The sequence below is a fragment of the Salmo salar genome, chromosome ssa02 (assembly GCF_905237065.1).
Source record: "Salmo salar chromosome ssa02, Ssal_v3.1, whole genome shotgun sequence".
Taxonomy (NCBI): domain Eukaryota; kingdom Metazoa; phylum Chordata; class Actinopteri; order Salmoniformes; family Salmonidae; genus Salmo; species Salmo salar.
The window spans coordinates 5,370,001-5,397,937 of NC_059443.1; the positions used below are offsets into that span (position 1 = coordinate 5,370,001).

The window sequence follows — 27,937 nt, forward strand, 5'->3', positions numbered from 1 at the left end:
AGACTACAGTAATGTAACAGACTGAACTGTGATATCTATCTGAGGGTGATGTTATATCCAGACTACAGTAATGTAACAGACTGAACTGTGATATCTATCTGAGGGTGATGTTATATCCAGACTACAGTAATGTAACAGACTGAACTGTGATATCTATCTGAGGGTGATGTTATATCCAGACTACAGTAATGTAACAGACTGAACTGTGATATCTATCTGAGGGTGATGTTATATCCAGACTACAGTAATGTAACAGACTGAACTGTGATATCTATCTGAGGGTGATGTTATATCCAGACTACAGTAATGTAACAGACTGAACTGTGATATCTATCTGAGGGTGATGTTATATCCAGACTACAGTAATGTAACAGACTGAACTGTGATATCTATCTGAGGGTGATGTTATATCCAGACTACAGTAATGTAACAGACTGAACTGTGATATCTATCTGAGGGTGATGTTATAACCAGACTACAGTAATGTAACAGACTGAACTGTGATATCTATCTGAGGGTGATGTTATATCCAGACTACAGTAATGTAACAGACTGAACTGTGATATCTATCTGAGGGTGATGTTATATCCAGACTACAGTAATGTAACAGACTGAACTGTGATATCTATCTGAGGGTGATGTTATATCCAGACTACAGTAATGTAACAGACTGAACTGTGATATCTATCTGAGGGTGATGTTATATCCAGACTACAGTAATGTAACAGACTGAACTGTGATATCTATCTGAGAGTGATGTTATATCCAGACTACAGTAATGTAACAGACTGAACTGTGATATCTATCTGAGGGTGATGTTATATCCAGACTACAGTAATGTAACAGACTGAACTGTGATATCTATCTGAGGGTGATGTTATATCCAGACTACAGTAATGTAACAGACTGAACTGTGATATCTATTCTCCCATGCAGGGCTCAGCGGTAAACAGTATTCTTATAGGGGATGATGTGCTGTCCTGAGTGTCTGTGACATTATGATTTTATTTCTGTATTATGTGGGTTAAATTTCTAGCTTCTAGTTTCTAGTTTATTAGCATAAAAATGCTTTGTTCAGTCTCCCAGTGTTTCTGAGGCAGAGGCAGGGTCTATGTAGTGTTTGATTTGGTAACTGGTATTAGGGACCACATTTCTCAGTCTGCTGCTGTGGCTGGTAAGGCAAGGCAGCCGGGGTCTTAGTGTTTATCTGCCTGCCTTCCCTCCATCTGAAACTCATTTACACAATCTAAATCCACTGGGACAGAGAATTGCCACTCTGAATATTGCTGACCCCAGAAATAATGTCCTGGGTAGTTATTACAGTTTTTAAACTAAGCCCTCTCTCTGTTTCTCTCTCTCTGTTTCTCTCTCTCTGTTTCTCTCTCTCTGTTTCTCTCTCTCTGTTTCTCTCTCTCTGTTTCTCTATCTCTGTTTCTCTCTCTCTGTTTCTCTATCTCTGTTTCTCTCTCTCTGTTTCTCTCTCTCTGTTTCTCTCTCTCTGTTTCTCTCTATCTGTTTCTCTCTCTCTGTTTCTCTATCTCTGTTTCTCTCTCTCTGTTTCTCTCTCTCTGTTTCTCTCTCCTGTTTCTCTCTCTCTGTTTCTCTCTCTCTCTGTTTCTCTCTCTCTCTGTTTCTCTCTCTCTGTTTCTCTCTCTCTGTTTCTCTCTCTCTGTTTCTCTCTCTCTGTTTCTCTCTCTCTGTTTCTCTCTCTCTGTTTCTCTCTCTCTGTTTCTCTCTCTCTGTTTCTCTCTCTCTGTTTCTCTCTATCTGTTTCTCTCTCTCTCTCTCTCTCTGTGTTTCTCTCTCTCTGTTTTTCTCTCTCTGTTTCTCTCTCTCTCTCTCTGTTTCTCTCTCTCTGTTTCTCTCTCTCTGTTTCTCTCTCTCTGTTTTCTCTCTCTGTTTCTCTCTCTCTGTTTCTCTCTCTCTGTTTCTCTCTCTCTGTTTCTCTCTCTCTGTTTCTCTCTCTCTGTTTCTCTCTCTCTGTTTCTCTCTCTCTCTCTGTTTCTCTCTCTCTGTTTCTCTCTCTCTCTGTTTCTCTCTCTCTGTTTCTCTCTCTCTCTCTGTTTTTCTCTCTCTGTTTCTCTCTCTCTCTGTTTCTCTCTCTCTGTTTTTCTCTCTCTGTTTCTCTCTCTCTGTTTTTCTCTCTCTGTTTTTCTCTCTCTGTTTCTCTCTCTGTTTCTCTCTCTCTGTTTTTCTCTCTCTGTTTCTCTCTGTTTTTCTCTCTCTGTTTCTCTCTCTGTTTCTCTCTCTGTTTCTCTCTCTGTTTCTCTCTCTGTTTTTCTCTCTCTGTTTCTCTCTCTGTTTCTCTCTCTCTGTTTTTCTCTCTCTGTTTCTCTCTCTCTGTTTTTCTCTCTCTGTTTTTCTCTCTCTGTTTCTCTCTCTGTTTCTCTCTCTCTGTTTTCTCTCTCTGTTTCTCTCTCTTTTTTCTCTCTCTGTTTCTCTCTCTGTTTTCTCTCTCTGTTTCTCTCTCTCTGTTTTCTCTCTCTGTTTCTCTCTCTCTGTTTCTCTCTCTTTCTCTCTTGTTTCTCTCTCTGTTTCTCTCTCTCTGTTTCTCTCTCTTGTTTCTCTCTCTCTGTTTTTCTCTCTCTGTTTCTCTCTCTCTGTTTTTCTCTCTCTGTTTCTCTCTCTCTGTTTTTCTCTCTCTGTTTCTCTCTATCTCTCCTCTCTCTCTCTTTCTCTCTCTCTGTCTCGATTCAATTCAATTCAAATAGCTTTATTTACATGGGAACATTGTCAAAGCAAGTGAAATAGATAATAAACAAAAGTGAAATAAACAATAAAAATGAACAGTAAACATTACACATTACACACAAAAGTTACTCTCTCTCTGTGTGTGTGTGTCTGTCTCTGTCTCTCTGTGTCTCTCTCTGTGTCCGTCTCTGTCTCTCTGTGTCTATCTCTCTCTCGCTGTCTCTCTCTCTCTCGCGCTGTCTCTCTCTCTCTCTATGTCTCTGTCTCTCTCTCTCTCTCTCTCTCTCTCTCTCTTTCTGATAACATGTGTCTGAGGAAATAAGGTTATTGGGGATTTCTGCAGATTGTATAACTCAGCCCTTACTTATAGGCTTAATCAGTAATTCAGTTCTCAGCCAACTTTAATGGCAGCTCTGCCACTTTTGCTATAAATCTTAGGGATGGGACTGGATAAATGTACAATAAGTAACCCCTCTCAAATACTGAGATGTAAGAAATGGATGCAAGGACTTTTAAAATGACCTTTGAACAGCAGTAACTATTGCAGATTGCACCTTTAAGTATTGTAGTGTGGGGGTGGAGGTGGGGTCCAATTGGTGTTATGGTAAGAGCTAAAGTATTCCATATCCTCTTTAAATGGCTAATGGGGGGGAGTAAAGAATGTGCTGATTCAGAACTCTCTCCTTCATGCATTTCTCTTCTAGAACATTTGGTGTCAAGGTGGCAATGTTTAGAATACATTGAGATGGATTCTGCTGATACAACCACTTTTAATACCAGCATACATTACAGTAAAGCATGGCTAGTTTACATCACACATAGTTGAGGTATTATCCTATAAAACTAGCTGAAGCAGAATCATTTAAGAGATGGAAGTTGAAATAAAACTGTGTAGACTACGCCACCGTTGATGAGTGGATGGGATTCTCATATTGGACTGTCTGTATTTAGTCTCTAAGACAAGAAGTCTAATGAAGCATATTGTTTTCTACCACTCTGAAGGGATACCGTACTGAAGAAGTCTAATGAAGGGTATTGTTTTCTACCACTCTGAAGTGATACCGTAGTGAAGAAGTCTAATGAAGCATATTGTTTTCTACCACTCTGAAGTGATACCGTAGTGAAGAAGTCTAATGAAGCATATTGTTTTCTACCACTCTGAAGTGATACCGTACTGAAGAAGTCTAATGAAGGGTATTGTTTTCTACCACTCTGAAGTGATACCATACTGAAGAAGTCTAATGAAGGGTATTGTTTTCTACCACTCTGAAGTGATACCATACTGAAGAAGTCTAATGAAGGGTATTGTTTTCTACCACTCTGAAGTGATACTGTACTGAAGAAGTCTAATGAATCATATTGTTTTCTACCACTCTGAAGTGATACCGTACTGAAGAAGTCTAATGAAGGGTATTGTTTTCTACCACTCTGAAGTGATACCGTACTGAAGAAGTCTAATGAAGGGTATTGTTTTCTACCACCATGAAGTGATACCGTACTGAAGAAGTCTAATGAAGGGTATTGTTTTCTACCACTCTGAAGTGATACCGTAGTGAAGAAGTCTAATGAAGGGTATTGTTTTCTACCACTCTGAAGTGATACCGTACTGAAGAAGTCTAATGAAGGGTATTGTTTTCTACCACTCTGAAGTGATACCGTACTGAAGAAGTCTAATGAAGGGTATTGTTTTCTACCACTCTGAAGTGATACCGTACTGAAGAAGTCTAATGAAGGGTATTGTTTTCTACCACTCTGAAGTGATACCGTAGTGAAGAAGTCTAATGAAGGGTATTGTTTTCTACCACTCTGAAGTGATACCGTACTGAAGAAGTCTAATGAAGGGTATTGTTTTCTACCACTCTGAAGTGATACCGTACTGAAGAAGTGTCACGTCCTGGCCAGTATATAAGGTTAATTGTTTTGTAGTTTGGTCAGGGCGTGGCAGGGGGTATTTGTTTTCTGTGGTTCGGGGTGGTGTGTTTGTGTAAAGGGTGTTTAATTTAGTAATTCCGGGTTTTGGTTTATGTTTAGTAATTCTATGGTTAGTCTAGGTTGTGTGTTTCTATGTTTGGTTGATTGGGGTTGGGACTCTCAGTTGAAGGCAGGTGTTGTCTATCTGCCTTTGATTGAGAGTTCCATATATTAGGGTGTGTTTGTATGTGTGATTTGTGGGTGATTGTTCTGTGTTTCGCCTTGTGCCTTACCAGACTGTTTTTGTTGATCGTTTGTGTTTTTGTTATTTTGTATGTTCGTTTTGAAAGATAATTAAAAAGCAAGATGAGCATTCAGGTACCTGCTGCGTATTGGTCCTCATTCACCGACAACAGCCGTGATAGAATCACCCACCACCAAAGGACCAAGCAGCAGAGGAAGGAGCAGACGGAGTTCGAGTTGGACTGGCGGGAGAAGTGGACTTGGGAGGAAGTTCTGGACGGGGGCCGGACCCTGGCATCAGGCTGGGGATTATCGACGCCCGCAGGGGGAAATTGAGGCAGCCAAGGCAGAGAGGCGGTGGTACGAGGCCAAGTACGCGCTGAAGGAGAAGACGAGAGGCACCCCCCAAGAAAATTTTGGGGGGCACACGGGTAGTTTGGCTAGGCGTAAGAAGAGCCGGAAGCCAGCTACTCGTGGTTATATGGAGGAGCGTATGGGGTGGAGAGCGCTATGTTTCGCTGAGGAGCGCACTATCTCACCCATACGCACGCACAGTCCGGTGCGCGTTATTCCAGCCCCTCGCAGGTGCCGTGCTAGAGCGGGCATCCAGCCTGGTAGGAGGATGCCTGCGCAGCGCATCTGGTCGCCGGTACGCCTCCGAGGACCAGGCTACCCAACTCCCGCTCTACGCACGGCTACCATCAGGCCCCTGCACAGCCCAGTCTGCCCTGTACGAGCACCCCGCTCGTACAGGGCTACTAGTTCCATCCAGCCAAGGCGGGTTGTGCAGGAGGTAAGATCTAGACCGGCTGTGCGCCTCCATAGCCCTGGGTTTCCAGCTCCTGTCTCTCGTGCGGACCCGGAAGTGCGTCAACCCAGTCCGACTCGTCCTGTTCCCGCTCCCCGCACTAGCCTGGAGGTGCGTGTACATAATCTGGTAATCCCAGTACCAGCACCACGCACCAGGCTACAAGTGCGTCAACCCAGCCTCGCCAGTCAACAGTCTTCATCAGAGCTGCCCGCCAGTCAACAGTCTTCATCAGAGCTGCCCGCCAGTCAACAGTCATCGTCAGAGCTGCCCGCCAGTCAACAGTCATCGTCAGAGCTGCCCGCCAGTCAACAGTCATCGTCAGAGCTGCCCGCCAGTCAACAGTCATCGTCAGAGCTGCCCGCCAGTCAACAGTCATCGTCAGAGCTGCCCGCCAGTCAACAGTCATCGTCAGAGCTGCCCGCCAGTCAACAGTCATCGTCCAGAGCTGCCCGCCAGTCAACAGTCATCGTCAGAGCTGCCCGCCAGTCAACAGTCATCGTCAGAGCTGCCCGCCAGTCAACAGTCATCGTCAGAGCTGCCCGCCAGTCAACAGTCATCGTCAGAGCTGCCCGCCAGTCAACAGTCGTCAGAGCTGCCCGCCAGTCAACAGTCGTCAGAGCTGCCCGCCAGTCAACAGTCGTCAGAGCTGCCCGCCAGTCAACAGTCGCCAGAGAGGTCAGACTGCGCTGAACTGCCGGAGTGGTCAGACTGCGCTGAACTGCCGGAGTGGCCAGACTGCGCTGAACTGCCGGAGTGGCCAGACTGCGCTGAACTGCCGGAGTGGCCAGACTGCGCTGAACTGCCGGAGTGGCCAGACTGCGCTGAACTGCCGGAGTGGCCAGACTGCGCTGAACTGCCGGAGTGGCCAGACTGCGCTGAACTGCCGGAGTGGCCAGACTGCGCTGAACTGCCGGAGTGGCCAGACTGCGCTGAACTGCCGGAGTGGCCAGACTGCGCTGAACTGCCGGAGTGGCCAGACTGCCCTGAACTGCCGGAGTGGCCAGACTGCCCTGAACTGCCGGAGTGGCCAGACTGCCCTGAACTGCCGGAGTGGCCAGACTGCCCTGAACTGCCGGAGTGGCCAGACTGCCCTGAACTGCCGGAGTGGCCAGACTGCCCTGAACTGCCGGAGTGGCCAGACTGCCCTGAACTGCCGGAGTGGCCAGACTGCCCTGAACTGCCGGAGTGGCCAGACTGCCCTGAACTGCCGGAGTGGCCAGACTGCCCAGACTGTCCCGAATTGCCAGACTGCCCAGACTGTCCCGAATTGCCAGACTGCCCAGACTGTCCCGAATTGCCAGACTGCCCAGACTGTCCCGAATTGCCAGACTGCCCAGACTGTCCCGAATTGCCAGACTGCCCAGACTGTCCCGAATTGCCAGACTGCCCAGACTGCCCCCCGGCGAAGCCAGAGTGGCCCGACAGCCTGGAACGGCCGGAGCCAGAGCCACCTCCAGAAATAGGTGGGTTGGGGAGGGGGGGTGTAGCACAGTGCCGTCGTTGACGGCAGCCACCCTCCCTTCCCTCCCTTTAGAAAAGGGGACTTTTTGTTGGTGTTGCTTGGGGTTATTTTTTTGTTAAGGTGCTTCTGGGGTAGCACCTTTAAGGGGGGGGTACTGTCACGTCCTGGCCAGTATATAAGGTTAATTGTTTTGTAGTTTGGTCAGGGCGTGGCAGGGGGTATTTGTTTTCTGTGGTTCGGGGTGGTGTGTTTGTGTAAAGGGTGTTTAATTTAGTAATTCCGGGTTTTTGGTTTATGTTTAGTAATTCTATGGTTAGTCTAGGTTGTGTGTTTCTATGTTTGGTTGATTGGGGTTGGGACTCTCAGTTGAAGGCAGGTGTTGTCTATCTGCCTTTGATTGAGAGTTCCATATATTAGGGTGTGTTTGTATGTGTGATTTGTGGGTGATTGTTCTGTGTTTCGCCTTGTGCCTTACCAGACTGTTTTTGTTGATCGTTCGTGTTTTTGTTATTTTGTATGTTCGTTTTGAAAGATAATTAAAAAGCAAGATGAGCATTCAGGTACCTGCTGCGTATTGGTCCTCATTCACCGACAACAGCCGTGACAAGAAGTCTAATGAAGGGTATTGTTTTCTACCACTCTGAAGTGATACCGTACTGAAGAAGTCTAATGAAGGGTATTGTTTTCTACCACTCTGAAGTGATACCGTACTGAAGAAGTCTAATGAAGGGTATTGTTTTCTACCACTCTGAAGTGATACCGTACTGAAGAAGTCTAATGAAGGGTATTGTTTTCTACCACTCTGAAGTGATACCATACTGAAGAAGTCTAATGAAGGGTATTGTTTTCTACCACTCTGAAGTGATACCGTAGTGAAGAAGTCTAATGAAGGGTATTGTTTTCTACCACTCTGAAGTGATACCGTACTGAAGAAGTCTAATGAAGGGTATTGTTTTCTACCACTCTGAAGTGATACCGTACTGAAGAAGTCTAATGAAGGGTATTGTTTTCTACCACTCTGAAGTGATACCATACTGAAGAAGTCTAATGAAGGGTATTGTTTTCTACCACTCTGAAGTGATACCGTACTGAAGAAGTCTAATGAAGGGTATTGTTTTCTACCACTCTGAAGTGATACCGTACTGTACTCCATCGGTTTCCTGTTTTTTTCCTCTGTGAGTTATTGTCAGTCCCATAAAGTGGAGAAGGCTGTTTTGTAAGAGGATGCAAAATGCACTCTGCCTATCTGCTGTAATAGAAAACCCCATCAGTCCACACACGGTTAGAAATCCAGAGATGAAAAACAGGGATATCTCAAATGGAAAAAGCAAGCAAACAAATGAACCGCTGCGTATTGCAGTAGAGAGGAGCGAGGAGGAACGGAGGGGATGTCAGTGACACTTGCCGTTCGTATTAAAAACACAGCTAGCGCGCTGGATGAAATAGGCTAATACATCATGTTGGCACTCGAATTATAACACAATTGATCAGAGGACCCATCTGACCCGCGGGACAGAGAGTGTGTGTGTGTCTCCTCTCCACTTCTCCTATCTCTCCTCTCTACTTCTTATTCTCCTCTCTTCACCGTCTCCTCCGTCCCTGTCCTGAATATCATCATCAAGGCCATGGGGTTCATCCCTTAAACTACCCTCCCTATTCATAGACACTCTCAGACAGACAGACAGATAGACAGACAGATCCACAGCAGAGATACTGTCCCCATGACGCTGGTCAGACTGTGAATAAACACTGTTTGATTAATGGGCTTTGTCCCAAATGAGCACCCTGTTCCCTATGTAGAGCCTCATTGGCTCTGGTCAAAAGCAGTGCACTATATAGGGAATAGGGTACTGTTTCAGATGCATCCCAGGCCTTGTGGATGCAGTGGTTGTTGGTAGACTGTTGAACTTTTTGTTGTTCGGGCAAAACATTTTTTGTTCAGGCAATTGGTGGTTTGAAAAATGGTCTTGTAATTGTCTTTAGCTGAGAAGGAGGTTGATATGCTGTCTGTGTGTTGGGTTAAGTATGTCTCTAAACCCACAACAGTAGTCCTGGGTAGTGTCCCAAATGGCACCCTATTCCCTATATAGTGTAATGGGCTCTGGTCAAAAGTAGTGCACGATATAGGGCATAGGGTGCCATTTGGAACTGAACCCTGGATCCAACCGTGCAACACAGGCAGGCAGGCAGCTAGGCTTTGACAGTCTCTGACATATATAAACACAACCAGACCCAGTGAACTGGAGAAAATAGTTTCACTCCAAGAAGCCATTAAAACGACCGTATAAGAGTATTACACACGTCACAGACCGGCCAAATGGATTCTGTTTCTGACGCACAAATATCAACTCTGTCTAACTTCAGATTAGCCTCACCTTGTTACTGTGGGAGCTGAGATGTACTTTTCACTGGAAATGTTATGCTTGAATCTCAAATTGCACCCTATTCCCTATGTCGTGCACTACTTTTGACCAGGGCCCATTAGGTAGTGGTCAAAAGTAGGGCACTATTTAGGGAATGGGTAACATTTGGGATGCGGCCATTATGATTGCAATTCTCTTACCTGACAGACTTACGGTTGTAACTCAGCTTTGTACCCCTGAACAGCAGAGGAGCCTGTCTGGGAAACCTGTGATTTATTGTGAATTGCTACAATACATTGTGACAAGGAGAAAGTTGATAGTTGCGTATGGCAGGTAAATCTTGAAGTCATTTATGAGATACACTACCGGTCAAAAGTTTTAGAACACCTACTCATTCAAGGGTTTTTCTTTATTTTTACTATTTTCTACATTGTAGATTAATAGTGAGGACATCACAACTATGAAACAACACATATGGAATCATGTAGTAACCAAAAAAGTGTTAAACAAATAAAAATATATTTTATATTTCAGATTCTTCAAATAGCCATCCTTTGCCTTGATGACAGCTTTGCACACTCTTGGCATTCTTTCAACCAGCTTCATTAGGTAGTCACCTGGAATGCATTTCAATTAACAGGTGTGCTTTCTTAAAAGACAATTTGTGGAATTTATTTCCTTCTTAATGCGTCTGAGCCAATCAGTTGTGTTGTGACAAAATAGGGGGGTATACAGAAGATAGCCCTATTTGGTAAAATACCAAGTCCATATTATGGCAATAAAAGCTCAAATAAGCAAAGAGAAACGACAATCCGTTACTTTAAGACATGAAGGTCAGTCAGTACGGAAAATGTCAAGAACTTTGAAAGTTTCTTCAAATGCAGTCACAAAAACCATCAAGCGATATGATGAAACTGTCTCTCATGAAGACCGCCACAGGAATGGAAGACCCAGAGTTACCTCTGCTGCAGAGGATAAGTTCATTAGAGTTACCAGCCTCAGAAATTGCAGCCCAAATAAATACTTCACAGAGTTCAGTAACAGACACATCTCAACATCAATTGTTCAGAGAAGACTGCGTGAATCAGGCCTTCATGGTCAATTTGCTCCAAGGAAACCACTACTAAAGGACACCAATAAGAAGAAGATTTGCTTGGGCCAAGAAACACGAGCAATGGACGTTAGACCGGTGGAAATCTGTCCTTTGGTCTGGAGTCCAAATTTGAGATTTTTGGTTCCAAGCGTCATGTCTCTGTAAGACACAATGTGGGTGAACGGATGATCTCTGCGTGTATTTCCCACCGTAAAGCATGGAGGAGGAGGTGTTATGGTGTGGGGGTGCTTTGCTGGTGACACTGTCTGTGATTTATTTAGAGGTCAAGGCAAACTTAACCAGCATGGCTACCACAGCATTCTGCAGCGATACACCATCCCATCTGGTTTGGGCTTAGTGGGACTATCATTTGTTTTTCAACAGGACAATGACCCAACACACCTCCAGGCTGTGTAAGGGCTATTTGACCATGAAGGAGGGTGATGGAGTGCTGCATCAGATGACCTGGCCTCTACAATCACCCGACCTCAACCAAATTGAGATGGTTTGGGATGAGTCAGACCGCAAAGTGAAGGAAAAGCAGCCAACAAGTGCTCAGCATATATGGGAACTCCAATAAGACTGTTGGAAACTCATTCCAGGTGAAGCTGGTTGAGAAAATGCCAAGAGTGTGCAAAGCTGTCATCAAGGCAAAGGGTGCCTACTTTGAAGAATATCAAATATGTTTTGATTTGTTTAACACTTTTTTTGGTTCCTACACGATTCAACATGTGTTATCTCATAGTTTTGATGTCTTCACCCTTGAATGAGTAGGTGTTCTAAAACTTTTGACCGGTAGTGTATTTCTTGAGAAACAATTTCTTGATCAATGGTCTAAGGTGACTCAACCCAGAGATTTCACTCAAAATGGACATTACACCTTTACTGTTTATTACGGGCAATAGTTCTCATTGGTTGGCCCTGCTCACAGCCAATTGATAAGGTTGTGACTAGATGGAGTACACCTACGGACGGGTTTACCATTGAACTACCGCCAGAGTTTGGACTTTGAAGCCAGAGAATGGGTCAGAGTTGGATTCACTGTTAGTTTTATAACACTGAGTTAATACAATGGACTACAAATTATTTTGATGAAGTGCTGATAACTTGATACGCCTGCTATATTGTCCAATGACTGAATGTTTATTTTGATGAAAGTGCTGAGGACTTGATACGCCTGCTATATTGTCCAATGACTGAATGTTTATTTTGATGAAAGTGCTGAGGACTTGATACGCCTGCTATATTGTCCAATGACTGAATGTTTATTTTAATGAAAGTGCTGAGGACTTGATACGCCTGCTATATTGTCCAATGACTGACTGTTAGGAGACAGCATTTACTCTCTGGATGATAGTTATACCACATCCAAGGACCCGTTATAGGACCCTTATACAGTATGCTTGCATGACATTGGCTTATAGATGATTTATGAAGCATGTATGTAGGCTTTGTATAAAATATACTTTATTTAAAGTGTGTCTGATAATACTGTGGTTAGTGTCAGTATGTTTAAAACATGGTGTTCCATCTCCTCTCCCCACAGACTGATAATACTGTGGTTAGTGTCAGTATGTTTAAAACATGGTGTTCCATCTCCTCTCCCCACAGACTGATAATACTGTGGTTAGTGTCAGTATGTTTAAAACATGGTGTTCCATCTCCTCTCCCCCACAGACTGATAATACTGTGGTTAGTGTCAGTATGTTTAAAACATGGTGTTCCATCTCCTCTCCCCACAGACTGATAATACTGTGGTTAGTGTCAGTATGTTTAAAACATGGTGTTCCATCTCCTCTCCCCACAGACTGATAATACTGTGGTTAGTGTCAGTATGTTTAAAACATGGTGTTCCATCTCCTCTCCCCACAGACTGATAATACTGTGGTTAGTGTCAGTATGTTTAAAACATGGTGTTCCATCTCCTCTCCCCACAGACTGATAATACTGTGGTTAGTGTCAGTATGTTTAAAACATGGTGTTCCATCTCCTCTCCCCACAGACTGATAATACTGTGGTTAGTGTCAGTATGTTTAAAACATGGTGTTCCATCTCCTCTCCCCACAGACTGATAATACTGTGGTTAGTGTCAGTATGTTTAAAACATGGTGTTCCATCTCCTCTCCCCACAGACTGATAATACTGTGGTTAGTGTCAGTATGTTTAAAACATGGTGTTCCATCTCCTCTCCCCACAGACTGATAATACTGTGGTTAGTGTCAGTATGTTTAAAACATGGTGTTCCATCTCCTCTCCCCACAGACTGATAATACTGTGGTTAGTGTCAGTATGTTTAAAACATGGTGTTCCATCTCCTCTCCCCACAGACTGATAATACTGTGGTTAGTGTCAGTATGTTTAAAACATGGTGTTCCATCTCCTCTCCCCACAGACTGATAATACTGTGGTTAGTGTCAGTATGATTAAAACATGGTGTTCCATCTCCTCTCCCCACAGACTGATAATACTGTGGTTAGTGTCAGTATGTTTAAAACATGGTGTTCCATCTCCTCTCCCCACAGACTGATAATACTGTGGTTAGTGTCAGTATGTTTAAAACATGGTGTTCCATCTCCTCTCCCCACAGACTGATAATACTGTGGTTAGTGTCAGTATGTTTAAAACATGGTGTTCCATCTCCACTCCCCACAGACTGATAATACTGTGGTTAGTGTCAGTATGATTAAAACATGGTGTTCCATCTCCTCTCCCCACAGACTGATAATACTGTGGTTAGTGTCAGTATGTTTAAAACATGGTGTTCCATCTCCTCTCCCCACAGACTGATAATACTGTGGTTAGTGTCAGTATGTTTAAAACATGGTGTTCCATCTCCTCTCCCCACAGACTGATAATACTGTGGTTAGTGTCAGTATGTTTAAAACATGGTGTTCCATCTCCTCTCCCCACAGACTGATAATACTGTGGTTAGTGTCAGTATGTTTAAAACATGGTGTTCCATCTCCTCTCCCCACAGACTGATAATACTGTGGTTAGTGTCAGTATGTTTAAAACATGGTGTTCCATCTCCTCTCCCCACAGACTGATAATACTGTGGTTAGTGTCAGTATGTTTAAAACATGGTGTTCCATCTCCTCTCCCCACAGACTGATAATACTGTGGTTAGTGTCAGTATGTTTAAAACATGGTGTTCCATCTCCTCTCCCCACAGACTGATAATACTGTGGTTAGTGTCAGTATGTTTAAAACATGGTGTTCCATCTCCTCTCCCCACAGACTGATAATACTGTGGTTAGTGTCAGTATGTTTAAAACATGGTGTTCCATCTCCTCTCCCCACAGACTGATAATACTGTGGTTAGTGTCAGTATGTTTAAAACATGGTGTTCCATCTCCTCTCCCCACAGACTGATAATACTGTGGTTAGTGTCAGTATGTTTAAAACATGGTGTTCCATCTCCTCTCCCCACAGACTGATAATACTGTGGTTAGTGTCAGTATGTTTAAAACATGGTGTTCCATCTCCTCTCCCCACAGACTGATAATACTGTGGTTAGTGTCAGTATGTTTAAAACATGGTGTTCCATCTCCTCTCCCCACAGACTGATAATACTGTGGTTAGTGTCAGTATGTTTAAAACATGGTGTTCCATCTCCTCTCCCCACAGACTGATAATACTGTGGTTAGTGTCAGTATGTTTAAAACATGGTGTTCCATCTCGTCTCCCCCACAGACTGATAATACTGTGGTTAGTGTCAGTATGTTTAAAACATGGTGTTCCATCTCCTCTCCCCACAGACTGATAATACTGTGGTTAGTGTCAGTATGTTTAAAACATGGTGTTCCATCTCCTCTCCCCACAGACTGATAATACTGTGGTTAGTGTCAGTATGTTTAAAACATGGTGTTCCATCTCCTCTCCCCACAGACTGATAATACTGTGGTTAGTGTCAGTATGTTTAAAACATGGTGTTCCATCTCCTCTCCCCACAGACTGATAATACTGTGGTTAGTGTCAGTATGTTTAAAACATGGTGTTCCATCTCCTCTCCCCACAGACTGATAATACTGTGGTTAGTGTCAGTATGTTTAAAACATGGTGTTCCATCTCCTCTCCCCACAGACTGATAATACTGTGGTTAGTGTCAGTATGTTTAAAACATGGTGTTCCATCTCCTCTCCCCACAGACTGATAATACTGTGGTTAGTGTCAGTATGTTTAAAACATGGTGTTCCATCTCGTCTTCCCACAGCTCCACATGGCGATCAGTAAGACCACAGCCAGGGTGGTGGTTGACTGTAAGGTAGTGGGAGGAAAGCCCATCAACGCGGCTGGCAACATCAGTATAGACGGGGTGGAGGTACTGGGACGCATGGTACGATCCAGAGGGAAGAGGGACAACTCAGCTCCGGTAAGAATGATGGAGGAATCTACCACACATTGTGCAGTTTACACAGTATCACCATAAGGTGTTAATGTTTGTGTTTTTACAAAGGTTGAAAAGCATGAAACGTTAAGACAAGAAACAAGCATAGTTTACAGGTGTTTCTTTTCATTTAAACTACTCCTAACCCAAAACCCTAAACCTAACTAGACATCTTCAACACACCTGCAAGACAAGCAACCTCTAGATGTACAAGACATTTCACTTTCAAAGCATGACATGGGGTATTTCTCAATATGCATACTACCGTGTTTCACACGCTCATGCTGCAGTGCATTCTCAGAGGATCTTCATTACTTCATAACTATCAGCTAGCTACAGTTGAAGTGGGAAGGTTACATACACCTTAGCCAAATACATTTCAACTCACTTTTTCACAATTCCTGACGTTTAATCCCAGTACAAATTCCCTGTCTTAGGTCAGTTAGGATCCCCACTTTATTTTAAAAATGCAAAATGTCAGAATAATAGTAGAGAGAATGATTTATTTCAGCTTTTATTTATTTCATCTCATTCCCAGTGGGTCAGAAGCTTACATACACTCAGTATTTGGAAGCATTGCCTTTAAATTGTTTAACTTGGGTCAATTGTTTCTGGTAACCTTCCACAAGCTTCCTACAATAATTTTGGTAAATTTTGGCCCATTCCTCCTGACAGAGCTGGTGTAACTGAGTCTGGTTTGTAGGCCTCCTTGCTCGCACACACTTTTTCAGTACTGCCCACCAATGTTCTATAGGATTGATGTCAGGGCTTTGTGATGGCCACTCCAATACCATGACTTTGTTGTCCTTAAGCCATTTTGCCACAACTTTGGAAGTATGCTTGGGGTCATTGTACATTTGGAAGACCCATTTGCACCCAAGCTTTAACTTCCTGACTGATGTCTAGAGATGTTGCTTCAATATATCCACATAATTTTCCTGCCTCATGATGCCATCTATTTTGTGAAGTGCACCAGTCCCTCCTGCAGCAAAGCACCCCCCACAACATGATGCTGCCACCCCCGTGCTTCACGGTTGGGATGGTGTTCTTTGTCTTGCAAGCCTCCTCCATTTCCATAAAGGGGGATGGTCATTATGGCCAAACAGTTCTATTTTTGTTTCATCAGACCAGAGGACATTTCTCCAAAAAGTACGATCTTTGTCCCCATGTGCAGTTGCAAACCGTAGTCTGGCTTTTTTTATGGCGGTTTTGGAGCAGTGGCTTCTTCCTTGCTGAGCGGCCTTTCAGGTTATGTTGATATAGGACTCGTTTTACTGTGGATATAGATACTTTTGTACCTGTTTCCTCCAGCATCTTCACAAGGTCCTTTGCTGTAGTTCTGGGGTTGATTTGCACTTTTCGCACCAAAGTACGTTCATCTCCAGGAGACAGAATGCGTCTCCTTCTTGAGCGGTATGATGGCTGCGTGGTCCCATGGTGTTTATACTTGCGTACTATTGTTTGTACAGATGAACGTGGTACCTTCAGGCGTTTGGAAATTGCTCCCAAGGATGAACCAGACTTGTGGAGGTCTACAATGTTTTTTCTGAGGTCTTGTCTGATTTCTTTTGATTTTCCCATGATGTCAAGCAAAGAGGCACTGAGTTTGAAGGTAGGCCTTGAAATACATCCACAGGTACACCTCCAGTTGACACAAATGATGTCAATTGGCCTATCAGAAGCTTTTAAAGCCATAACATCATTTTCTGGAATTTTCCAAGCTGTTTAAAAGCACAGCCAACTTAGTGTATGTAAACTTCTGACCCACTGGAATTGTGATACAGTAAATTATAAGTGACATAATCTGTCTGTAAACAATTGTTGGAAAAATTACTTGTGTCATGCACAAAGTAGATGTCCTAACCGACTTGCTAAAACTATAGTTTGTTAACAAGAAATTTATGGAGTGGTTGAAAAACGAGTTTTAATGACTCCAACCTAAGTGTATGTAAACTTCCGACTTCAACTGTATATGTGAAGCGTAATAATATAGCTAACCAGATAGTTTAACAGGCAAAAATGACTTAAAATAATGTTATGCAAGGTAGATGTCAATTCTTCGTGGCTAGCTAACAGCAGTTAGCCCTATCGATTTACTGTGGGCTTGCAATCTACGCACACTTCAGTGTGTATTGTAGGCAGGTATACATGCCAAAATGAACACACCATGTATGTATTATTAACGTATCAAGATAACATATTGTAGTCAGGCTACATGTGAGATGTGAATGGGCAACATTTCATTCCGAAGTTGAAGTTTATTTTCTCTCACTCAAATAATGGCCGCCGTTGATTTCAAGAAATGTCCCGTAATTTTTTTACCTGGTTGCGTCATATTTCTGTGCCTACTTTCCATTGAAGCTTGCATCAATGATTTAAAATATGTACAGAGTACTGCATTCCAGAAGCTTCATTTCACATACTTTGAATTCAACCCATACTCTGACTCTCCCATGCTCCAATTTGCTCGGAGCACGGGGTGTGTGCTCGGAGCACGGTAGTATTCATTTTGAGAAACACAGAGTACTGTCTGTCAGTCTCTGCATCATTCTCTGAGCTGGCTGTCCTATAGACCTACAGCTTTCAGTCACACACCATACATCCTTTATATTACCAGAACAACACCCTACAGCCTGTATAGACCCACAACAACATCCTACAGCCTCTATAATACCACCACAACACCCTACAGCCTCTATAACACCACAACAACACCCTACAGTCTCTATAGTCCCACAACAACACCCTACAGCCTCTATAACACCACAACAACACCCTACAGCCTGTATAGACCCACAACAACATCCTACAGCCTCTATAATACCACCACAACACCCTACAGCCTCTATAGATCCACAACAACACCCTACAGGCTCTATAATACCACCACAACACCCTACAGCCTCTATAGACCCACAACAACATCCTACAGCCTCTATAATACCACCACAACACCCTACAGCCTCTATAGACCCACAACAACATCCTACAGGCTCTATAACACCACCACAACACCATGCAGCCTCTATAACACCACAACAACACCATGCATCCTCTATAATACCACAACAACACCGTGCAGCCTCTATAACCCCACAACAACACCCTACAGCCTCTATAACAACACCCTACAGCCTCTATAACAGCACCACAACACCTACAGCCTCTATAACAACACCCTACAGTCTCTATAACAACACCCTACAGCCTCTATAACAACACCCTACAGGCTCTATAACACCACCACAACACCGTACAGCCTCTATAACACCATAACAACACCCTACAATCTCTATAACAACACCCCACAGCCTCTATAACACCACAACAACACGCTAGAGCCTCTATAACACCACCACAACACCATATAACCTCTATAACACCACCACAACACCCTACAGACTCTATAACACCACAACAACACCCTACAGCCTCTATAACACCACAACAACACCCTACAGTCTCTATAGTCCCACAACAACACCCTACAGCCTCTATAACACCACAACAACACCCTACAGTCTCTATAGTCCCACAACAACACCCTACAGCCTCTATAACACCACCACAACACTCTACAGCCTCTATAACACCCTACATCCTCCATAACAACACCATACATCTCTATAACACCACCGCAACATCCTGCAGCCTTTATAGTCCCACAACAACACCCTACAGACTCTATAATACCACAGCTCCCAACAGCCTCTATAACACCACCACAACACTCTACATCCTCCATAACAACACCATACAGCCTCTATAACACCACCACAACACCCTACATTCTCTATAACACCACAACAACACCCTACAGCCTCTATAATACCACCACAACATCCTACAATCTCTATAACACCACCAAAAAAAAATCTACATCCTCCATAACAACACCCTACAGTCTCTATAACACCACCACAACACCATACAGCCTCTATAACACCACCACAACACCATACAGCCTCTATAATACCACCACAACACCATACAGCCTCTATAATACCACCACAGCTCCCAACAGCCTCTATAACACCACCACAACACCCTGTAGCCTCTATAACACCACCACAACACTCTACATCCTCCATAACAACACCATACAGCCTCTATAACACCACCACAACACCATACAGCCTCTATAATACCACCACAACACCCTACAGCCTCTATAATACCACCACAACACCCTACATTCTCTATAACACCACCACAACATCCTACAGCCTCTATAACACCACCACAACATCCTACAGCCTCTATAACACCACCACAACACCCTACAGCCTCTATAATACCACCACAACACCCTACATTCTCTATAACACCACAACAACACCCTACAGCCTCTATAATACCACAACAACACCCTACAGCCTCTATAACACCACCACAACACCCTATAACACCACCACAACACCCTACAGTCTCTATAACACCACCACAACATCCTACAGCCTCTATAACACCACCACAACACCCTATAACACCACCACAACACCCTACAGCCTCTATAACACCACCACAACATTCTACCGCCTCTATAACACCACAACAACACCCTACAGTCTCTATAACACCACAACAACACCCTACAGTCTCTATAACACCACCACAACACCCTACATCCTCTATAATACCACCACAACACCCTACAGTCTCTACAACACCACCACAACATCCTACACCTCTATAACACCACCACAACACCCTACAGCCTCTATAACACCACCACAACACCCTACAGCCTCTATAATACCACCACAACACCCTACAGCCTCTATAACACCACCACAACATCCTACAGCCTCTATAACACCACCACAACACCCTACAGTCTCTACAACACCACCACAACACCCTACAGCCTCTATAACACCACAACAACACCCTACAGCCTCTATAACACCATACATCCTCTATGTGACCCAAGATGTCAGGACAGGAAATAAGATGAGGAGCAGTCTTTGTTAGATGCATAATAGTTGTGATGATTTCTGTGCAGCTCTGAGGGTAGATGAATGGACTGCTTTGCAACTATGTGAGACTGTATTATTTTATTATTTCTGGAGACAGTCTGATGAAAAGAAATTGCTTTGTACAGCATTTTGAGGGAATTGGTGGAAAGAAAGAAATGTCCCCCGAGATGTTTTACAATTAATTCTGACTTTATTGTCCTTTAAAGTGGTGAGGCTTTCATATTTCCTCAGCAGTTTCATCTTATCAATGTGTAATCTCATAAGAAATACATTTAATTTATTTTAACCTAGTGTTTAAAGTGATTCACTCTCAGTGAAAGTTCATTCCCACTGGGCACAGACGTCAATTCAACGTCTATTCCACATTGGTTCAACGTAATTTCATTGAAATGACATGGAAACAATGTTGATTCAGCCAGTGTGTGCCCAGTGGGTTGTGTGTATGTACATTTAGGTCATTCAGTTCACCATCATTGAGCAGACAGACAGTCACCATCAAACAGCCTGTTGATCAGACAGTCACCATTAAACAGCCTGTTGAGCAGACAGTCACCATTAAACAGCCTGTTGATCAGACAGAGTCACCATCAAACAGCCTGTTGAGCAGACAGAGTCACCATCAAACAGCCTGTTGAGCAGACAGTCACCATTAAACAGCCTGTTGAGCAGACAGTCACCATTAAACAGCCTGTTGATCAGACAGAGTCACCATTAAACAGCCTGTTGAGCAGACAGTCACCATCAAACAGCCTGTTGATCAGACAGTCACCATCAAACAGCCTGTTGATCAGACAGAGTCACCATCAAACAGCCTGTTGAGCAGACAGAGTCACCATCAAACAGCCTGTTGATCAGACAGTCAAGATTAAACAGCCTGTTGAGCAGACAGAGTCACCATCAAACAGCCTGTTGATCAGACAGTCACCATTAAACAGCCTGTTGAGCAGACAGTCACCATTAAACAGCCTGTTGAGCAGACAGTCACCATTAAACAGCCTGTTGATCAGACAGTCACCATTAAACAGCCTGTTGAGCAGACAGTCACCATTAAACAGCCTGTTGATCAGACAGAGTCACCATTAAACAGCCTGTTGATCAGACAGTCACCATTAAACAGCCTGTTGATCAGACAGTCACCATTAAACAGCCTGGTGATCAGACAGTCACCATCAAACAGCCTGTTGATCAGACAGAGTCACCATTAAACAGCCTGTTGATCAGACAGTCACCATCAAACAGCCTGTTGATCAGACAGAGTCACCATCAAACAGCCTGTGATCAGACAGTCACCATCAAACAGCCTGTTGAGCAGACAGTCACCATTAAACAGCCTGTTGAGCAGACAGAGTCACCATCAAACAGCCTGTGATCAGACAGTCACCATCAAACAGCCTGTTGAGCAGACAGTCACCATCAAACAGCCTGTTGAGCAGACAGTCACCATTAAACAGCCTGTTGATCAGACAGTCACCATTAAACAGCCTGTTGATCAGACAGAGTCACCATCAAACAGCCTGTTGATCAGACAGTCACCATTAAACAGCCTGTTGATCAGACAGAGTCACCATCAAACAGCCTGTGATCAGACAGTCACCATCAAACAGCCTGTTGATCAGACAGAGTCACCATCAAACAGCCTGTTGATCAGACAGTCACCATTAAACAGCCTGTTGATCAGACAGAGTCACCATTAAACAGTGTTGATCAGACAGTCACCATTAAACAGCCTGTTGAGCAGACAGTCACCATCAAACAGCCTGTTGATCAGACAGAGTCACCATTAAACAGCCTGTTGAGCAGACAAAGTCACCATCAAACAGCCTGTTGAGCAGACAGTCACCATTAAACAGCCTGTTGAGCAGACAGTCACCATTAAACAGCCTGTTGATCAGACAGAGTCACCATTAAACAGCCTGTTGAGCAGACAGTCACCATCAAACAGCCTGTTGATCAGACAGAGTCACCATCAAACAGCCTGTTGAGCAGACAGTCACCATCAAACAGCCTGTTGAGCAGACAGAGTCACCATCAAACAGCCTGTTGATCAGACAGTCACCATTAAACAGCCTGTTGATCAGACAGTCACCATCAAACAGCCTGTTGAGCAGACAGTCACCATTAAACAGCCTGTTGAGCAGACAGAGTCACCATTAAACAGCCTGTTGATCAGACAGTCACCATCAAACAGCCTGTTGATCAGACAGAGTCACCATTAAACAGCCTGTTGATCAGACAGAGTCACCATTAAACAGCCTGTTGAGCAGACAGTCACCATTAAACAGCCTATTGAGCAGACAGAGTCACCATCAAACAGCCTGTTGATCAGACAGAGTCACCATTAAACAGCCTGTTGATCAGACAGAGTCACCATCAAACAGCCTGTTGAGCAGACAGTCACCATTAAACAGCCTGTTGATCAGACAGTCACCATCAAACAGCCTGTTGATCAGACAGAGTCACCATCAAACAGCCTGTGATCAGACAGTCACCATTAAACAGCCTGTTGATCAGACAGTCACCATTAAACAGCCTGTGATCAGACAGAGTCACCATCAAACAGCCTGTTGAGCAGACAGTCACCATTAAACAGCCTGTTGATCAGACAGTCACCATTAAACAGCCTGTTGATCAGACAGAGTCACCATCAAACAGCCTGTTGAGCAGACAGTCACCATTAAACAGCCTGTTGATCGGACAGAGTCACCATTAAACAGCCTGTTGAGCAGACAGAGTCACCATCAAACAGCCTGTTGATCAGACAGTCACCATTAAACAGCCTGTTGATCAGACAGAGTCACCATCAAACAGCCTGTTGAGCAGACAGTCACCATTAAACAGCCTGTTGATCAGACAGAGTCACCATCAAACAGCCTGTTGATCAGACAGTCACCATTAAACAGCCTGTTGATCAGACAGAGTCACCATCAAACAGCCTGTTGATCAGACAGAGTCACCATTAAACAGCCTGTTGATCAGACAGAGTCACCATTAAACAGCCTGTTGAGCAGACAGAGTCACCATCAAACAGCCTGTTGATCAGACAGAGTCACCATCAAACAGCCTGTTGAGCAGAAAGAGTCACCATTAAACAGCCTGTTGATCAGACAGAGTCACCATTAAACAGCCTGTTGAGCAGACAGTCACCATCAAACAGCCTGTTGAGCAGACAGTCACCATTAAACAGCCTGTTGAGCAGACAGAGTCACCATCAAACAGCCTGTTGATCAAACAGTCACCATTAAACAGCCTGTTGAGCAGTCACCATTAAACAGCCTGTTGAGCAGACAGAGTCATCATTAAACAGCCTGTTGATCAAACAGTCACCATTAAACAGCCTGTTGAGCAGACAGAGTCACCATTAAACAGCCTGTTGAGCAGACAGTCACCATTAAACAGCCTGTTGAGCAGACAGTCACCATCAAACAGTCTGTTGAGCAGACAGAGTCACCATCAAACAGCCTGTTGATCAGACAGTCACCATCAAACAGCCTGTTGAGCAGACAGTCACCATTAAACAGCCTGTTGAGCAGACAGAGTCACCATCAAACAGCCTGTTGAGCAGACAGTCACCATCAAACAGCCTGTTGATCAGACAGAGTCACCATCAAACAGCCTGTTGATCAGACAGTCACCATTAAACAGCCTGTTGAGCAGACAGAGTCACCATCAAACAGCCTGTGATCAGACAGTCACCATTAAACAGCCTGTTGATCAAACAGTCACCATTAAACAGCCTGTTGAGCAGACAGAGTCACCATTAAACAGCCTGTTGAGCAGACAGTCACCATTAAACAGCCTGTTGAGCAGACAGTCACCATTAAACAGCCTGTTGATCAGACAGAGTCACCATCAAACAGCCTGTTGATCAAACAGTCACCATTAAACAGCCTGTTGAGCAGACAGAGTCACCATTAAACAGCCTGTTGAGCAGACAGTCACCATTAAACAGCCTGTTGAGCAGACAGTCACCATCAAACAGCCTGTTGAGCAGACAGTCACCATCAAACAGCCTGTTGATCAGACAGAGTCACCATCAAACAGCCTGTTGAGCAGACAGTCACCATTAAACAGCCTGTTGAGCAGACAGAGTCACCATCAAACAGCCTGTTGAGCAGACAGTCACCATCAAACAGCCTGTTGAGCAGACAGAGTCACCATCAAACAGCCTGTTGATCAGACAGAGTCATCATTAAACAGCCTGTTGAGCAGACAGAGTCACCATCAAACAGCCTGTTGAGCAGACAGAGTCACCATCAAACAGCCTGTTGAGCAGACAGTCACCATCAAACAGCCTGTTGATCAAACAGTCACCATTAAACAGCCTGTTGATCAGACAGAGTCACCATCAAACAGCCTGTTGAGCAGACAGTCACCATTAAACAGCCTGTTGAGCAGACAGAGTCACCATCAAACAGCCTGTTGAGCAGACAGTCACCATTAAACAGCCTGTTGATCAGACAGTCACCATTAAACAGCCTGTTGATCAGACAGAGTCACCATCAAACAGCCTGTTGATCAGACAGTCACCATTAAACAGCCTGTTGAGCAGACAGTCACCATTAAACAGCCTGTTGAGCAGACAGTCACCATTAAACAGCCTGTTGATCAGACAGAGTCACCATCAAACAGCCTGTTGATCAGACAGAGTCACCATCAAACCTCACAACCCATATTTGGATATTTCTCTGAAGCATGTAGAACACGATGTAGAACACGGTGTAGACCACGGTGTAGAACATAGAGCATGGTGTAGACCACGGTGTACAACGTAGACCACGGTGTACAACATAGAACATGGTTTAGAACATTGTGTAGACCACAGTGTAGACCACAGTGTAGAACATGGTGTAGAACATGGTGTAGAACATGGTGGAGAACATTGTGTAGAACATTGTGTAGACCACAGTGTAGAACATGGTTTAGAACATTGTGTAGACTACGGTGTAGACCACGGTGTAGAACTTGGTGTATAACATTGTGCAGACCACGATGTAGACCACAGTGTAGAACATGGTGCAGAACATGGTGTAGAACATTGTGTAGAACATGGTGTAGAACATTGTGTAGACCACAGTGTAGAACATGGTTTATAACATTGTGTAGAACATGGTGTAGAACATGGTGCAGAACATGGTGTAGAACATTGTGTAGAACATGGTGTAGAACATTGTGTAGACCACAGTGTAGAACATGGTTTATAACATTGTGTAGAACATGGTGTAGAACATGGTGTAGAACATTGTGTAGACCACAGTGTAGAACATTGTTTATAACATGGTGTAGAACATGGTGTAGAACATTGTGTAGACCACAGTGTAGAACATGGTTTATAACATGGTGTAGAACATGGTGTAGAACATTGTGTAGAACACAGTGTAGAACATGGTTTATAATATTGTGTAGATCACGGTGTAGATCACGGTGTAGAACACGGTGTAGAACACGGTGTAGAACATGGTGTAGAACATGGTGTAGACCACGGTGTAGAACATTGTGTAGACCACGGTGTAGACCACAGGGTAGAACGTAGTGTAAAACACAGTGTAGAACACGGTGTAGACCACAGGGTAGAAGTAGTGTAGAAATCTGTATACCGTAAGTGTGTTGCAATGTCATGCCAATATGAACTCTTTCTCTGTGTATTTGTTCTCTGTGTGTGTATAGTTCCAGATCCAGATGTTTGACATTATCTGCAGCACGTCCTGGGCCAGTCGAGACAAGTGCTGTGAGCTCCTGGACTGGTAAGAACAACTGCCTTTTAACCAACCATTCAAATGACCAACAGACCAACAACCAACAACCAACAGACCAACAGACCAATAACCAACAGAACAATAACCAACAGACCAAAAACCAACAGACCAAAAACCAACAGACCAATAACCAACAGACCAATAACCAACAGACCAATAACCAACAGACCAAAAGACCAAAAACCAACAGACCAACAGACCAACAACCAATAACCAACCGACCAATAACCAACAGACCAACAACCAACAGACCAATAACCAACAGACCAACAACCAACAGACCAACAGACCAATAACCAACAACCAATAACCAACAGACCAACAACCAACAGACCAACAACCAACAGACCAACAGACCAACAACCAACAGACCAATAACCAACAGACCAACAGACCAACAACCAACAACCAATAACCAACAGACCAATAACCAACAGACCAACAGACCAACAGACCAACAACCAACAGACCAACAACCAACAGACCAACAGACCAACAACCAACAACCAATAACCAACAGACCAACAACCAACAGACCAATAACCAACAGACCAATAACCAACAGACCAATAACCAACAGACCAACAACCAACAGATCAATAACCAACAGACCAATAACCAATAACCAACAGACCAACAGACCAATAACCAACAGACCAATAACCAACAGACCAACAACCAACAGACCAATAACCAACAGACCAACAACCAACAGACCAACAGACCAACAACCAACAGACCAACAACCAACAGACCAACAACCAACAGACCAACAGACCAATAACCAACAGACCAACAACCAACAGACCAACAACCAACAGACCAACAACCAACAGACCAACAACCAACAGACCAACAGACCAACAGACCAACAACCAACAGACCAACAACCAACAGACCAACAACCAACAGACCAACAACCAATAACCAACAGACCAACAACCAACAGACCAACAGACCAATAACCAACAACCAATAACCAACAGACCAACAACCAACAGACCAACAACCAACAGACCAACAGACCAACAACCAACAGACCAACAACCAACAGACCAACAGACCAACAACCAACAACCAACAACCAACAGACCAATAACCAACAGACCAACAGACCAACAGACCAACAACCAACAGACCAACAACCAACAGACCAACAGACCAACAACCAACAACCAACAACCAACAGACCAACAACCAACAGACCAATAACCAACAGACCAATAACCAACAGACCAATAACCAACAGACCAACAACCAACAGATCAATAACCAACAGACCAACAACCAATAACCAACAGACCAACAGACCAATAACCAACAGACCAACAACCAACAGACCAATAACCAACAGACCAATAACCAACAGACCAACAGACCAATAACCAACAGACCAACAACCAACAGACCAACAACCAACAGACCAACAGACCAACAACCAACAGACCAACAACCAACAGACCAACAACCAACAGACCAACAGACCAATAACCAACAGACCAATAACCAACAATCAACAGACCAACAGACCAATAACCAACAGACCAATAACCAACAGACCAACAGACCAATAACCAACAGACGAACAGACCAACAACCAACAGACCAACAACCAACAGACCAACAGACCAATAACCAACAGACCAATAACCAACAATCAACAGACCAACAGACCAATAACCAACAGACCAATAACCAACAGACCAATAACCAACAGACCAATAACCAACAGACCAATAACCAACAGACCAACAACCAATAACCAACAGACCAACAACCAACAGACCAACAACCATCAGACCAACAACCATCAGACCAATAACCAACAGACCAACAACCAACAGACCAACAACCATCAGACCAACAACCAACAGACCGACCAACCATTTAAACGACCAACCATTTAAACGACCAACAGACCAACAACCAACAGACCAACAACCAATAACCAACAGACCAATAACCAACAGACCAATAACCAACAATCAACAGACCAACAGACCAATAACCAACAGACCAATAACCAACAGACCAACAGACCAATAACCAACAGACCAACAGACCAACAACCAACAGACCAACAACCAACAGACCAACAGACCAATAACCAACAGACCAATAACCAACAATCAACAGACCAACAGACCAATAACCAACAGACCAATAACCAACAGACCAATAACCAACAGACCAATAACCAACAGACCAATAACCAACAGACCAACAACCAATAACCAACAGACC

The 27,937-nt window shown here is 44.0% G+C and overlaps 1 pseudogene; it reads left to right on the forward strand.

Moving 5' to 3' along the window:
• LOC106573090 (collagen alpha-1(XIV) chain-like) overlaps positions 1-27,937 on the forward strand; it is a 263,151-nt pseudogene that overhangs the window by 154,737 nt on the left and 80,477 nt on the right.